This window comes from Mobula birostris, chromosome 13, assembly GCF_030028105.1.
Source record: "Mobula birostris isolate sMobBir1 chromosome 13, sMobBir1.hap1, whole genome shotgun sequence".
NCBI lineage: Eukaryota > Metazoa > Chordata > Chondrichthyes > Myliobatiformes > Myliobatidae > Mobula > Mobula birostris.
In genome coordinates, this window is record NC_092382.1 from 52976344 (window position 1) to 52988854 (window position 12511).

Below are 12511 nucleotides of genomic sequence, written 5' to 3' on the forward strand. Positions count from 1 at the left end.
TTTATCCCCAGCAGTGGAAATCTCCTTCATTGACGATACTGACGCCAGTGTTATCCCTCTACACTCACGTTCTGACCTACCTGTCCTGAAACAAATTCCCACATTGTCCAATCATGCTATTTGTATTGGAATGGTGATTTATCATTTCCATCACTGAAAATAAATCACTTCAGGTGCAATGCTACGGTGAGTGATTAACATAGATGGAGCTGCGATGGCCGAGTGGTTAAGGCGTTGGACTTGAAATCCAATGGGGATTCCCCGCGCAGGTTCGAGCCCTGCTCGCAGCGGTCACACTACAGGCACGAGGGACCAGAACTCCAACTGCCTGTCAATAACTCCCTGGCTGCTGTCTGAACGCTACATTCTCTGCCAAACCCAGGCTGCAAATGTTAAGATTCTTACACTCTTCAATACTCTTCCATTCTCAGTGCCAAGAGTTCATTTTCACTCCGACTCTGATCAATCTCGGTGAGGAATCTTAAACAACCCTTTCTCGCGGAGTTTACTTAGCGACGACATTGTTATTTTGCAAGCGAGTATCTAAGAATAGATTTCGGGTAGAAACAGAGCGATTGATGTCGGTAAGTTCTGCAACTGTATGGATACAGAGCGCCCCACTTCGTTCACCAACCTACTTCCTTCAGCTAGACTGGGGACGATATATCGCACTGAGCAGAATTCCTGCATCCAAATCAGCAGTAACTCTGGAATTTTAAGAATTAATGGCACCAATTTAAAGTTAATTGTCTTTATAATTGAAGAAACTCGGAGAAGTAACATCAATAAGTATAACGTAGCGCCCTCTGTTGCTCCCTCTGTTGGAAGATCATGTGTAAACGCATGAACTATTTCCCTCCTCCGTCCGAACGGTGACAATACTTACGAGCCCTCCAGCTTCCGACTTTAAATGAAGGGACGGAAAGAACCATTTCGTTTTCTCGCTGGGGTGAACTATTCTGATGGTCAAGAAAACACTATGAGGAAAACGATGGCCCAAAGTGAACATGAAATTGGTAAATTGCAGTGTAACTCTCTCTCTTCCACTGCCTTTCAAACTCCCCCGCTTATCTCTCTTGCCCTGTCTACGATGCGACTCTCTCCCCAGCTTCACTTCCATGTCTCACTCTTTCTCTATCCGTCTCTGTAACATACACAAACTCAGACACATTCTCTCCCCCCCTCTCTTCTCTCTCTCTCTCTCTCTCTCTCTCTCTCTCTCTCTTGCTCTCTCTCTCTCTCTCTCTCTCTCTCTCTCTTTCTCCTTTCTTCTCTGCACATACTTCTTTCCTTCTCACTCCCACACTCTCCTCTCAAGGCTGAAGCAAGCGTTCAGCAATCAATAATCGATGTTTGTGCTCAGTGAAAGGACTGCGTATTTGGGGTGGGAAGTTTATAGATATTCCTTTACGACACAGCTGGGGTTGAGTATAGGGTAGGAGACGTGAACTGGTGCGGCAACGTAGGGGCGAACAGGTAACAAGACATGAAGGAGTAGCGATTTTCCAATAAATCTGTTCCCGGAACTTTGGTTCAGTGCTCTGTTAAGATAGGACCACCATGTGAATTTTAGCTGAAAAAGTATTGAAGTTTGAACCAATAAAATATTTACTCCTTTCAATAAGAAATATTGTTCAGCCGAGGGTGGGAGGGGGATTTGAGATTATGACTCAGTCGCTGAACAGAGCCGACGGGTCCATGAAAGGGAAGAGCTTTCGCAGTTTCATGTCACTCGCTCTGCAGAATCTCCATTGCACTCTTGACAAGCGAGCGACCGTACATTGCCGTACATAATCTGGTTCGCTAATTTTCCGTCAATATCACCCTCGCCGGTTGTGACTGGTGGGGTGTAGCGACTGTGCACACTCCCGTCATCAGACAACAACCCACAAACCAACCCTCGTCAAAGACATGCACCATACCTGGCTGCCATTGGTGTGCGCAGATGTCAATCTAATATGTTAACCAATGGCGGAAAACGGTTTCACCCAGGGGTTGTTCTCTCCCACAGACCCTGACTGGCTCTGCCTCCCCAAAGTCCTCTTAATCCTGAGCAAAATCTCAGAACAATGTCGCGTTTTTTAACATTTATATCCATATGCTTCTATCGGAAGCTGAGGGCGTTGTCAGGGCGTAGAAATAAAGGCGGACGACAGAAGATTACCTCCTCTCACCTAGGGAGACGGAAGAAGATTTAGTGGAGAACATATGACCGGCAAGTGTGGTATGGGGAGTAGGATTGACAACAAGTTTAGACCAGCCTGACCTTATTGAATGTCAGCGCTGGCTGAAGAGGATTAGAGCCTTGCCCTTCTCCCTGTTGTCTGTGTGTTTAAAGAAAGGGAATAAACAGACATTTCTTTAGCATTTCTTGCTAACTCAATGGATATAATAGGGACCGATGGGAGATCAGTTGTTCCCAATCTATATAATCAGTTTGCCCGAGGAATAATTTCCAAGTCTGAAAACGGCACAAGATTTATATCTAGCTTTTGTTAATAATGCAGAACTGTATGATTTATGTTTTGCGGGCTCTCTGTCTCTTCGAGCCTGCAATGATGCTGCAAGTTTTTTATTGTACCTGTACCTCACCGTCCCGAGGCACACGGCAATAAACTCGACTGGACCAGGCAATACTCACTGAGATTTGAGCAGTGATGAACCGGTCCAGGTGAGTCAAGGTGATGAAGTCAAACTGAGTGATTACGACTGGAGTCCAATATGGGAAATACATGGTCACCTTCTTCTACAGAGAGACAGCATCACTGAGTGTGTTTAATAGGCGAGGGATTGAGGTTCAGTGAGTCGTGATGAAGATCAAATTATACATTGTATTTATTGTAAGTTATTGCCTGTAAGACCTCACACAGTTATTTCGGGTTTTATTGAGACTGCACCTGCGATTTTTTTTTTTTCAAAATCATTTTCTCCTTGTCAAACGAATGTCATACAGAACAAATAAGGAATCGCTGCAGGGATAGTGGACAGCGGGTCAGGTAACATCTCTGGACGATAGGAGATAGTACACAATTCCGACCCACACACTGCCGCTGAACTGAAGGTAGAGAGTTGATGACTGGAGTGGGGAGCTAAGAATGGGGAAGGAGTTGGGAGGGAACTGAAGGGCGCAAGTGAGGATGTGTGGTGGTCAGCTCGGTGTGTCACTGTTGTGCGTTAATCCTTATTTATGTCGCTAATTTTGATGCAAAGTCGCGTCCTGATCAGGACGTTTCTGCATGACACAAAATTAGGCGGTGCTGTTGATACTGAGGGAGATTACTCTTGATTACAAGCGTAGCTGGTTCAATTAAAGAAGTGGCGGATGTGTTGTAAATGGATTCCAACGCAGATAAGTATAATGTCGTACACTTTGGAAATAAAACTTGCAAAGCACGTGTGCTGTAAATGGCAGGGCATCCCGGAGTACAGTTGATACGAGGGACCCAGAGGCACAGGCTCACTGTTCACTGATTTCGGAAGTGTAGTGAAAAGCCTTTTCTCATTCCGGCCTTCCTCATTCAGGACAACAGGAAGCAACGAAAAGTAAGACATTATGATAGGTCGTTGTTGAGTTTGTGGATAGAGTGCCATTTAGAGTTTTGGAACTTTCTATTATGGAAAATAGTCTACTAAACTTAAAACAGTGCAAGTAAGTTATACAATGACGTTTACAGGACAAGAACTGGGTTATATAAAGAATTTGTCCAAGCCTGTCATTTGTTCATTCCAAGACGAGGAGAATGAGATTTAAAACAGAGATAAAATGAATGTTAACAGCCTTTTTTTTCTGTGCAAAAGAGACCAAATTATTTGAAATTGGAATATTTGAAAGGAACGTGGGCAGCAACGTTTCCATGAAGAGTTCAGTGGATATGTGGAATGAGCTGCCAGAAGTAGATCAGGCAGGTAGAACAGTTTCACGGAAGGGCGGGCCTTAGAGGAATATGGTCCGCACGCAGGAAACTGGGACTTACTCTGGTGGGAAGGTGGTCGGAATGGTTCTTTGAGTCAAAGAGCCTGTATCAATTCACAATTCCTTCACGACTCGTATCAGTGGAATATGTCAGATATCACTGGACAGACATGATATGGAAGGCAATGGCAAAGAAGAATGCTTGGTTACTAAGCCGACTACCGCTGTGATCAGGCGATGAAGATGCAGTCATATTGCTGAATAACCATATTGTCTCTGACTCACTTTTCATTTCTTACCGGCAATGCAGAACAATGTCATCCCGTGATGCGTTCACCGCCGGGACGAATGTGTAAACAAGAAGACTTCGATCAACCACCAATAGTCAGAATCAGAGTAGACACTGGTGCGTTGACTGTCCTCTTTCTAATTAAACGTGTCCTGCTGGTGCACAAGTAGACAGATGGCAAATAGATTAGATGAAGAAGCTTACACGAGCGCTAAATGGGCACAGAATATTGTCATGAAACGGTTTTTGAACTCACCGGTAAAGCAGATGAAATTAATGAAACATTCCAACAGTTCCACTGTAGGCACCTGGAACCTGGAATGGTCGAATCACTCCGCTCACCCATGTACAGATTCTTCACAGCGAAGCGAGCAGGAGGTCATTCTCGGAGGTAGAGAGGGTACAGAAGAACTTAGGCTGGGAGAATGGACAAGGGAGTGGCAGATGGGATGCAGTGCAGGGAGATACATGGTCGTACGCTTTGCTATCAAAAAAGAAGGAGCACGCTTTCTAAAAGGAGAGATATTGCAAGCAATAAAATTGAGAAGCTAAAATCCTTGGGAGTCCTTGTACAGGCCTCCCATTGCGACGTACACAACTGCACCATAATGTCCCAAAGGTTAATTTGTAGGTTGAATCTGTGGTGATGAAGGCGCTAGCGATGTTCACTTTCATTTCAATAGGACTAGAATATAAACAGTAGATAATAGACAATAGGTGCAGGAGTAGTTCATTCGGCCCTTCGAGCTAGCACCGCCATTCACTGTGATCATGGCTGGTCATCCACAATCAGTATTCACTTCCTGCCTTATCCCCATAACCTTTGATTCCGCCATCTTTGAGAGCTCTCTCAATCTCTTTCTTGAAAGCATCCAGAGACGTGGCCTCCACAGCCTTCTGGGGCAGAGCATTCCATATATCCACCACTCTCTGTGTGAAAAAGTTTTTCCTTAGCTCCGTCCTAAATGGCCTACCCCTTATTCTTAAGCTGTGGCCTTTAGTTCTGGACTCACCCATCAGCGGGAACTTGCTTCCTGCCTCCAGCGTGTCCAATCCCTTAATAATCTTATATGCTTCAATAAGATCCCCTCTCAGCCTTCTAAATTCCAGAGTATACAGGCCCAGTCGCTACAATCTTTCGACATATGACAGTTCCGCCATCCCGGGAATTAACCTTGTGAACCTACGCTACACTCCCTCAATAGCAAGAATGTCCTTCCTCAAATTTGGAGACCAAAACAGCACACAGTACTCCAGATGTGGTCTCAGCAGGGCACTATACAGCTGCAGAAGGACCTCTTTGTTCTTATACTCAATTCCCCTTGTTATGAAGGCCAGAATACCATTAGCTTTCTTCACTGCCTGTTGTACTTGCATGCTTGCTTTCAGTGACTGATGTACAAAGCAATATAAAGCAAGGATGTAATTCAGAGACTTTACAAAGAACTGGTGAGGCCTCGCTTGGAGTATTGTAAGCAGTTTTAGTTCCTTTACCTGAGAAATTATTGCTGAAGCTTGGGAGATTTCAAAGGAGGTTCAGGGGAATGATGCTCGGATGGAATGGCTGGTGATATGAAGAGCGTTTGCTGGCGCCGGACCCGCATTCACTGGAATTCAGTAGGTTGCGTGGTGACTTCATTGAAACCTATCGAATGGTGAAAGGCCTTGATGGGTCGGATGTTGAGAGGATGTTTCCTGTGGTGGGAGAAAATAAGACCAAAGGACGCAGCCTCGAGATAGAAGAGCGTCCTTTTAGGACAGAGATGAGGAGTGAGTTCTTTAGCCATAGAGCGATGAATCTGTCGAATTTGTTGCCACAGGCCCCCTGTGGAGTCCAAGTCTTTTTGTATAATTGTCCGAGATCGATAGATTCTAGATTGATCAGGGCATGAAATGACACAAAATCAGGAGAATGAGGCTCAGAGGAAATGTCGAAGCAAACCCGATGTGCCAGAGGGCCTGATTCTGCTCCTATATTTTGTGGTGCTGAATCAACCCAATGCAGATTAAGCATAGACAGGAATGGGGTTCTAGTGGAAGCAAGCTAATCCACACCATAATTTAAAATTAGCACATTAAATTACAGCAGGCAATATTTTGATTCCCTGACCGGGAATCGAACCCGGGCCGCGGCGGTGAGAGCGCCGAATCCTAACCACTAGACCACCAGGGAAGCTGATAAAACGCTGCACACAGCAATAGACAACTATCAAACAAGCAAAACATAAAACAAAACCTATAGATAAATAATAATAATGAGTAAATGTGATAGATATTGCCACGAATCCACCGCTCAGCATTTTGCAGATCCTTTGTTCACCCAGTGCTTCTGGTTAAGGAACACTCTGGACTCTGAATGACTCTGTGGTAAACACGCGTTTTCCGTGTCTTTATAAGCATTGTGACATTCAGATTATCTTATGAGACCTGGGTCATTTTATTTCTGTCTATCGCCTCGAAGCAATTCAATGGTCGGCCCTACGAACCCGCGACCACATCACTGTTACCGACATATCTGGTGTCTTCTTCCTAAAGGCTTGTTTATACTTCTGCGTCTTCTATAACCTACGCAAGTGGCCAACGCGATTGCGAGCATCCCTCCGCCTGGATGGAGGTAGGAGAAAGAAAAACAGACGTTCAGAATGCCCGAAATATGGTCTGGGGATGGAATGGTAGGCTTTCCTGGAATGGCGGCGACTCCTGGGCTGGGCGAGGAGCTGCAGCGCAGGACGAGGAAATCCGGCACAGGACGAGAAGCTCCAGCACAGGACGTGGCTCTTGGAGTAGATTTGGCTCTGTTCTTGGACTCGGCTTGATTAGGCTCTTACGTACAGAGCCGGGACCCTCCTTGGAGCGCAGGGCCGGGACCCTTCTAGGACGCAGGGCAGGGACCTTTCTAGGGCGTAGGGCAGGGACCTTTCCAGGGCTCAGGGCCGGGACACTTTTAAGATGCAGGGTCGGGACTCTTCTAGGACACAATGCACGGACCCTTCTAGGACGCAGGGTCGGGACTCTCCTAGGACGCAATGCACGGACCCTTTCTTGGACGCAGGGCCGGGAGAACTGCCCAGGATAATTGCCGAGGTGACTGCCGAGGAAACCGCCGAGGTAACTGTGAGGGATTCAGATGGGGAGGGGAAGGGAACAGTCCAGCAGCCAATCCTTGGTTTGCAGAGGTATTTTTGTGCCAGCCCAAAAAGCGAATCAGGTGCCTCGATTAAGGCATTCAGTGGAACAATGGAAAAAAGAAAAACCCGGAATAAGGATCGATGAACCGGAACGTGAACGGGAATGCCGATTTCACGGACCGGGCCATGACAGGTACATGGACTGTTTTACTTAGCCAACGAAAATAGAGACATAGCTGGACTCATGTGAGTGTGCATGGCTACCCATTGAGTTTGGAGTAATTGGGAGCAGCCGATGGAGAAACTGTTGAGGAGAGGACTGGTTCTGCCAGACGGAGGATGGTGATGATAGAAGGGAACTGGTTGGTTCTTTCCTTGAGAAATGTGGAGAGTTTTAAGGCCCTTTTAATAGCGGGACTGGATATCCATAGAGAAAATGAGACGGTCATAGCCAGGGGACTGAAAGTTAGTGAGTCGATCAAGAACACGGGAAGGTTCGCGAATGCAAGTGGGAAGGGACTGAGTATAGGACATAGGATGGACTGGTGCTCTGAGAACACAGGATCAGTGGGGCAGAAGCAGGCAGAGACAATGAGCCTACCTGGACAATCAGATTTGTGAATCGAGTAGGAGGTAGAGCGAGCAGTTCAGGGCAATGGAACCATGAATTTTCTACAGTGAATGCAGATTCTCCAGAGTTGATGACGTCAGTGATAATGTCGGAGACAGTTCTGTGACCGTCCCAGTCGGGATTATTCAAGGTGTAGGGATGAAGATGTGTCTGAGAGTTCCCGCCTTGTCTCAGCAAGGTAGAGGTCAGTCCGCCACTCTACAACAGCAGCACTTTGACTGCGTGATTGAAGGTAAATTTGGGAATGGGGGTTGAGATTTGGGAGGGCGGCGTATTCAAAGGGGTACGGTACGAGGAGAAGTCAGGATTTTTGATGCTGAGGCGGTTGATGTCTTGTTGGCAATTAGTGATGAAGATATCACAGAACAGGCAGAGGACCAGCGCGCTGAGTCCAAGAAGAGGAGGAGTGTTTGAGACAGGAGAATGCACCGTCAGTGCTGGGTGGTGAATTCTCACCGATAAGGTGTGCTCGGAGACGGAGCTCAATGGGAAATAAACTTTACCTTCCCAGCAGCACCTCCTGAGCGTCTGAGAAGCTCCAACCAATTGTTTATGAAAGTGTCTGCAGAAACACCACATAATATTATATGTTGTGAAGATGAGGCATTACGTTTTCACCGAGGGTGTAGTACTCCGGTTAATCCTCACGCGGAATTGAGAAAATTAGTTGGCTGCAGGGAGTGAGAGACAGAATGGAACCGAATCCGCCAGGTTTTCAAAACGACCGTGGCAGGACTCGAACCTGCAATCTTCTGATAACTTCCACCATGTCAAGCACCGAAGTCAGACGCCTTATCCATTAGGCCACACGGCCGTATTCTGTGAGAAAGGGAACATGCTGAATGCTGCAAGGAGTTTCCACCTGTTAAGTGGTTTCCTGACCGAGCTAAAAGTACACGCAAGCAGTGATTTCATCCCAGGTGAACATTCGACCTGTTGTCAATATCTCTCCATGCATTCCTGCTTTGGGCTGTACAATATTTAGTTTCTGTCACACAGAAAGGAATTCTCAAAGGCACATGCCACTGTCTTTTGCAGCGGCGTTATATTCTGCGATTGAAATCAGTGGAATGGTCCACCACATTCAAAACATTATTGATAGAGTCAACTCGATTTCTTTTCAGGTTTTCAGCCGTTGGTTTGGTATTCCCGAACCGAGCAGCTATGTGTATGTGTCGGGTAAGCGTTAGGATGTTCGGATCTGCGGCTGCGCACAGCCGGGCGAGCCGTCAGCGCTCATAATGTGGTAACTATCGGGTTATTGCATTTGCCCAAAACACGGAAAATCGTCATTCTCGAGCCAGATGGCAAATTCCTATAATATCTGTTTACTTGAAATCAAGCAATATGATAACAAAGCTATTCAAATTTTATTTAATTCGTGATAAATTTATCTCATTTTACAACTCAAAACATTCACAGTTTCTCCGAGTTACAGAGCACAGATTCGATAGGTATGCCACAGCACGTCCATGGGGTCCAAAGTGCATAAAATACCTATTTCCATGTTTCCTGTGGTTGGCACATGTCTCTCTAAACTGTCTTTATCCAAACTCCATGAATTCTGGTAAGCACGGCGAGCAAAGTAATTCGGCCTAGAATCTGAACACACGTGGGTGGGCCTAAAGCAGAAGTTTTAAATGCTGTGAAGAAAATCAGAACTTCGGAGTACTAGAGGGGGAAGAGCAGACGAGGTGGCCGAGAGGTTAAGGCGATGGACTGCTAATCCATTGTGCTCTGCACGCGTGGGTTCGAATCCCATCCTCGTCGCGACATGTTAATCGGGGGGACCACTTTTGAAACTGTCACTTTAAAACATCCAAGCCTCCAAATTTTGTCACAGGGACGCCAGGCGGTTTGTTATGTGAGTCATGGAAAGCGATATTCATCATTAATTTATCACCAAATTTGGCCTAAATACCACAAGATATAGGAGCAAAATTAGGCTATTCGGCTCACCGATCTCCGCCATTGCATCGCGGCTGACGCCTCACCTTGAGTATTGTGAACAGTTTTGGGTGTCTCATCTTAGAAAATATGGGCTAGCAGTGGATAGAGTCTAGAGGACGTTCACAAGGATGATTGATGACTCCGGGACTGTACCCGCTGGAATTCAGAAGGATGAGACGGGGATCTAATTGAAACTATTTGAATGTTGAAAGGACTAGACAGAGTAGATGTGGAAAGGGTGATTCCCATGGTAGGGGAGTCTAGGACAAGGGGGCACAGAGTCAGGTTAGAGGGGCGCCCTTTCAAATCAGAGATGCGTAGATATTTATTTGGCCAAATGGTGGTAAATTTGCGGAATTTATTGCCACATCCAGTTGTGGAGGCCAGGTCTCTGGGCGTATTTAAGGCAGAGTTTGGTAGGTTTTTGACTAGACATGGCACCAAAGGTTATGAGGAGAGTGCTGGGAGCTGGAGTTCATGAGGAGAGAAAAAAAAAGATCAGCCATGATTGAATGGCGGAGCAGACTCGATGGGCCAGATGGCCGAATTCTGCTCCTATTTCTTATGTTCTTATGGTCATACATATCATTCCTCTCAACTCAATTCCCCTGCCTTCTCCTCGTCACATTTGACACCCTTACTACCTGTCCACCTCCTCAACTGCCGCTTTAAATATACCCAATTACTTGCTTTTCACGGCTATGCGTGGCAATAAATTGCACAAATCCATAACTCTTTGGCCACAGAAATTGCTTTAGAAAAGGGACGTTTTTATCTGAGGTTGTGCCCGCTGGTCCTTGACTCCAGTACTACAACAAAATCCTCTGTATGTCCAGTCTATCTTGGTCTGTCAATATTCGATAGATTTCAATGAGATGCCCGACTCATTCTTCCGAATTCCAGCGACCAAGGCCCAGCGTCCTAAAATATTTCTCATAGGTAACTCTTTTACTCTGGGCATCATTCTTGTGACGGTCCTCTGGACTCTCTCCAATGCCGGCACATCCGTTTTAGATAAGGGACCCGAACCGTTCACCATATTCCATCTGCAGTCACATAAAAGTCTTATAAAGGCTCCGCATTACATACTTGCTTTTATTTTCTAGTTCTCTCTAAATAAATGTTGACAGTCCATTTGCCTCCCGTACTACCGTATAGTCTTTCTGGCACTTCATTGCCTATCTCTTCATCTGAACAAGGTCTTCCGCAAATTTTCTGCTTCCTCAAGACAACCTACTCTTCAACCTACGTTGGATTGTTCGCAACTTTGGCGGCAAAGTCACCAATTTCATCATCCCGATTACTGGCATATAAGGTGAAAAATTGCGGCCCTAATACCGATTAGTCACCAGCATCACGACCAGAAAAGGAAGGGGAGGGATGGGAGGGAACGTCGACTCAGACCATGAGAGGCCTACGCCGGGCATTTTCTTGCCTTACAAGGCGCAGTTTGGAAGTCTTTGTGGGGCGCCACTCCTCGCACAGACTAGAGCAATGTGTGATTAAGTGCCTTGCTCAATGGCACAAACACGCTACCACAGTTGAGGCTCGAACTAGCGACCTTGATGCAACTAGACGAACGCCTTAACCACTTGGCCACGACCAGAAAAAGTCCCTTTATTCTCACTATTTCCACCCAAACAGTGATCCATCTATCTATGGCGGTACCTTTGCAGTATTATGAGAGGCCTTTATCATTTTTTAGCAGACTCGTGTGCTGCACTTTGTCAATGACCTTCTGAAAATCCAAGTAAACAGCATTCAGTGACGCTCCTTTGCATATTCTGCCTGTTATTTCCTCAAAGAATTTGAAACGATTTGTCAGACTAGATTACCCCTTGAAGAAACCGTGGTGACTTCGGCCTATTTTATTATGTGCCTCGAAGTGCCGTGAAACTTCATCGTTAATAATAGCCTGCAACATCGCCAGTTTCCAATTTTCAAAACTATTCGAAAATATTGTGCTTCTCGAAGGATCACTGCAAATGCCTCCACAATATCTTGGGAGAAGTAGATTGGCGTGAATGTCGACACAATATGCCATGGCGATTAGTTTCGCTTTTTCGCTCTCCCTGTGCCTGTCCCTTCATTTATTATCAAAGTGTGAAGACTTTATACAACCTTGGGATTCGTCTCCATACAGGTAGCCACGAAGAAAATAAACCTAATAAAACTCATTAAAACAAAAGAGGACTGTCAAACACCCAGTGAGCAGAGAGCGAGAGAAACATATCGTACAAAAATAAAAGCATGAAAACAGTATTCAGGTCACAAAGCCAGGCATCACTGCAGCCGGACAAGCAATCCACCAGTTGCAGGTCACAGCGTCAGGTCAGCACAGAGACGAGCAAAACCCCACGGAGCAATAAGCAGAGCCGGGCAGTCCCCTGCCTGTAACAACGGGCCATTTCTATCCGGCCTTTTTCTCAAATTGTGAAAACTTTGTGACATTCCTCGCTCTCTGTTACTTCGATCGCCCTCGGGATCGGATTTCGTCGCTTCGATTCGGCCAGTACCCGACACAGAGGTCGTTTGTATTTCCATTTGACTTAGAGTGTGTTTCCATGTTTTCTGATAACTCGAAAGGAGGTGAGAGGGCC

General features: G+C 46.0%; 4 non-coding genes across 4 annotated transcripts; 2 read left to right on the plus strand and 2 right to left on the minus strand.

The window, feature by feature from the left end:
- Positions 1 to 208: 208 nt before the first annotated feature.
- Positions 209 to 290, plus strand: trnas-uga (transfer RNA serine (anticodon UGA)). The gene has a single exon. It is a non-coding gene; the product is annotated as a tRNA-Ser (tRNA).
- A 6013-nt stretch (positions 291 to 6303) lies between these two features.
- On the minus strand, positions 6304 to 6375 carry trnae-cuc (transfer RNA glutamic acid (anticodon CUC)). The gene has a single exon. It is a non-coding gene; the product is annotated as a tRNA-Glu (tRNA).
- Positions 6376 to 8682: 2307 nt separating this feature from the next.
- On the minus strand, positions 8683 to 8775 carry trnar-ucg (transfer RNA arginine (anticodon UCG)). The gene is made up of 2 exons: positions 8739 to 8775; positions 8683 to 8718 (listed from the first exon to the last, which is right to left on the minus strand). It is a non-coding gene; the product is annotated as a tRNA-Arg (tRNA).
- Positions 8776 to 9649: 874 nt separating this feature from the next.
- trnas-gcu (transfer RNA serine (anticodon GCU)) lies at positions 9650 to 9731 on the plus strand. The gene has a single exon. It is a non-coding gene; the product is annotated as a tRNA-Ser (tRNA).
- Positions 9732 to 12511: the final 2780 nt, after the last annotated feature.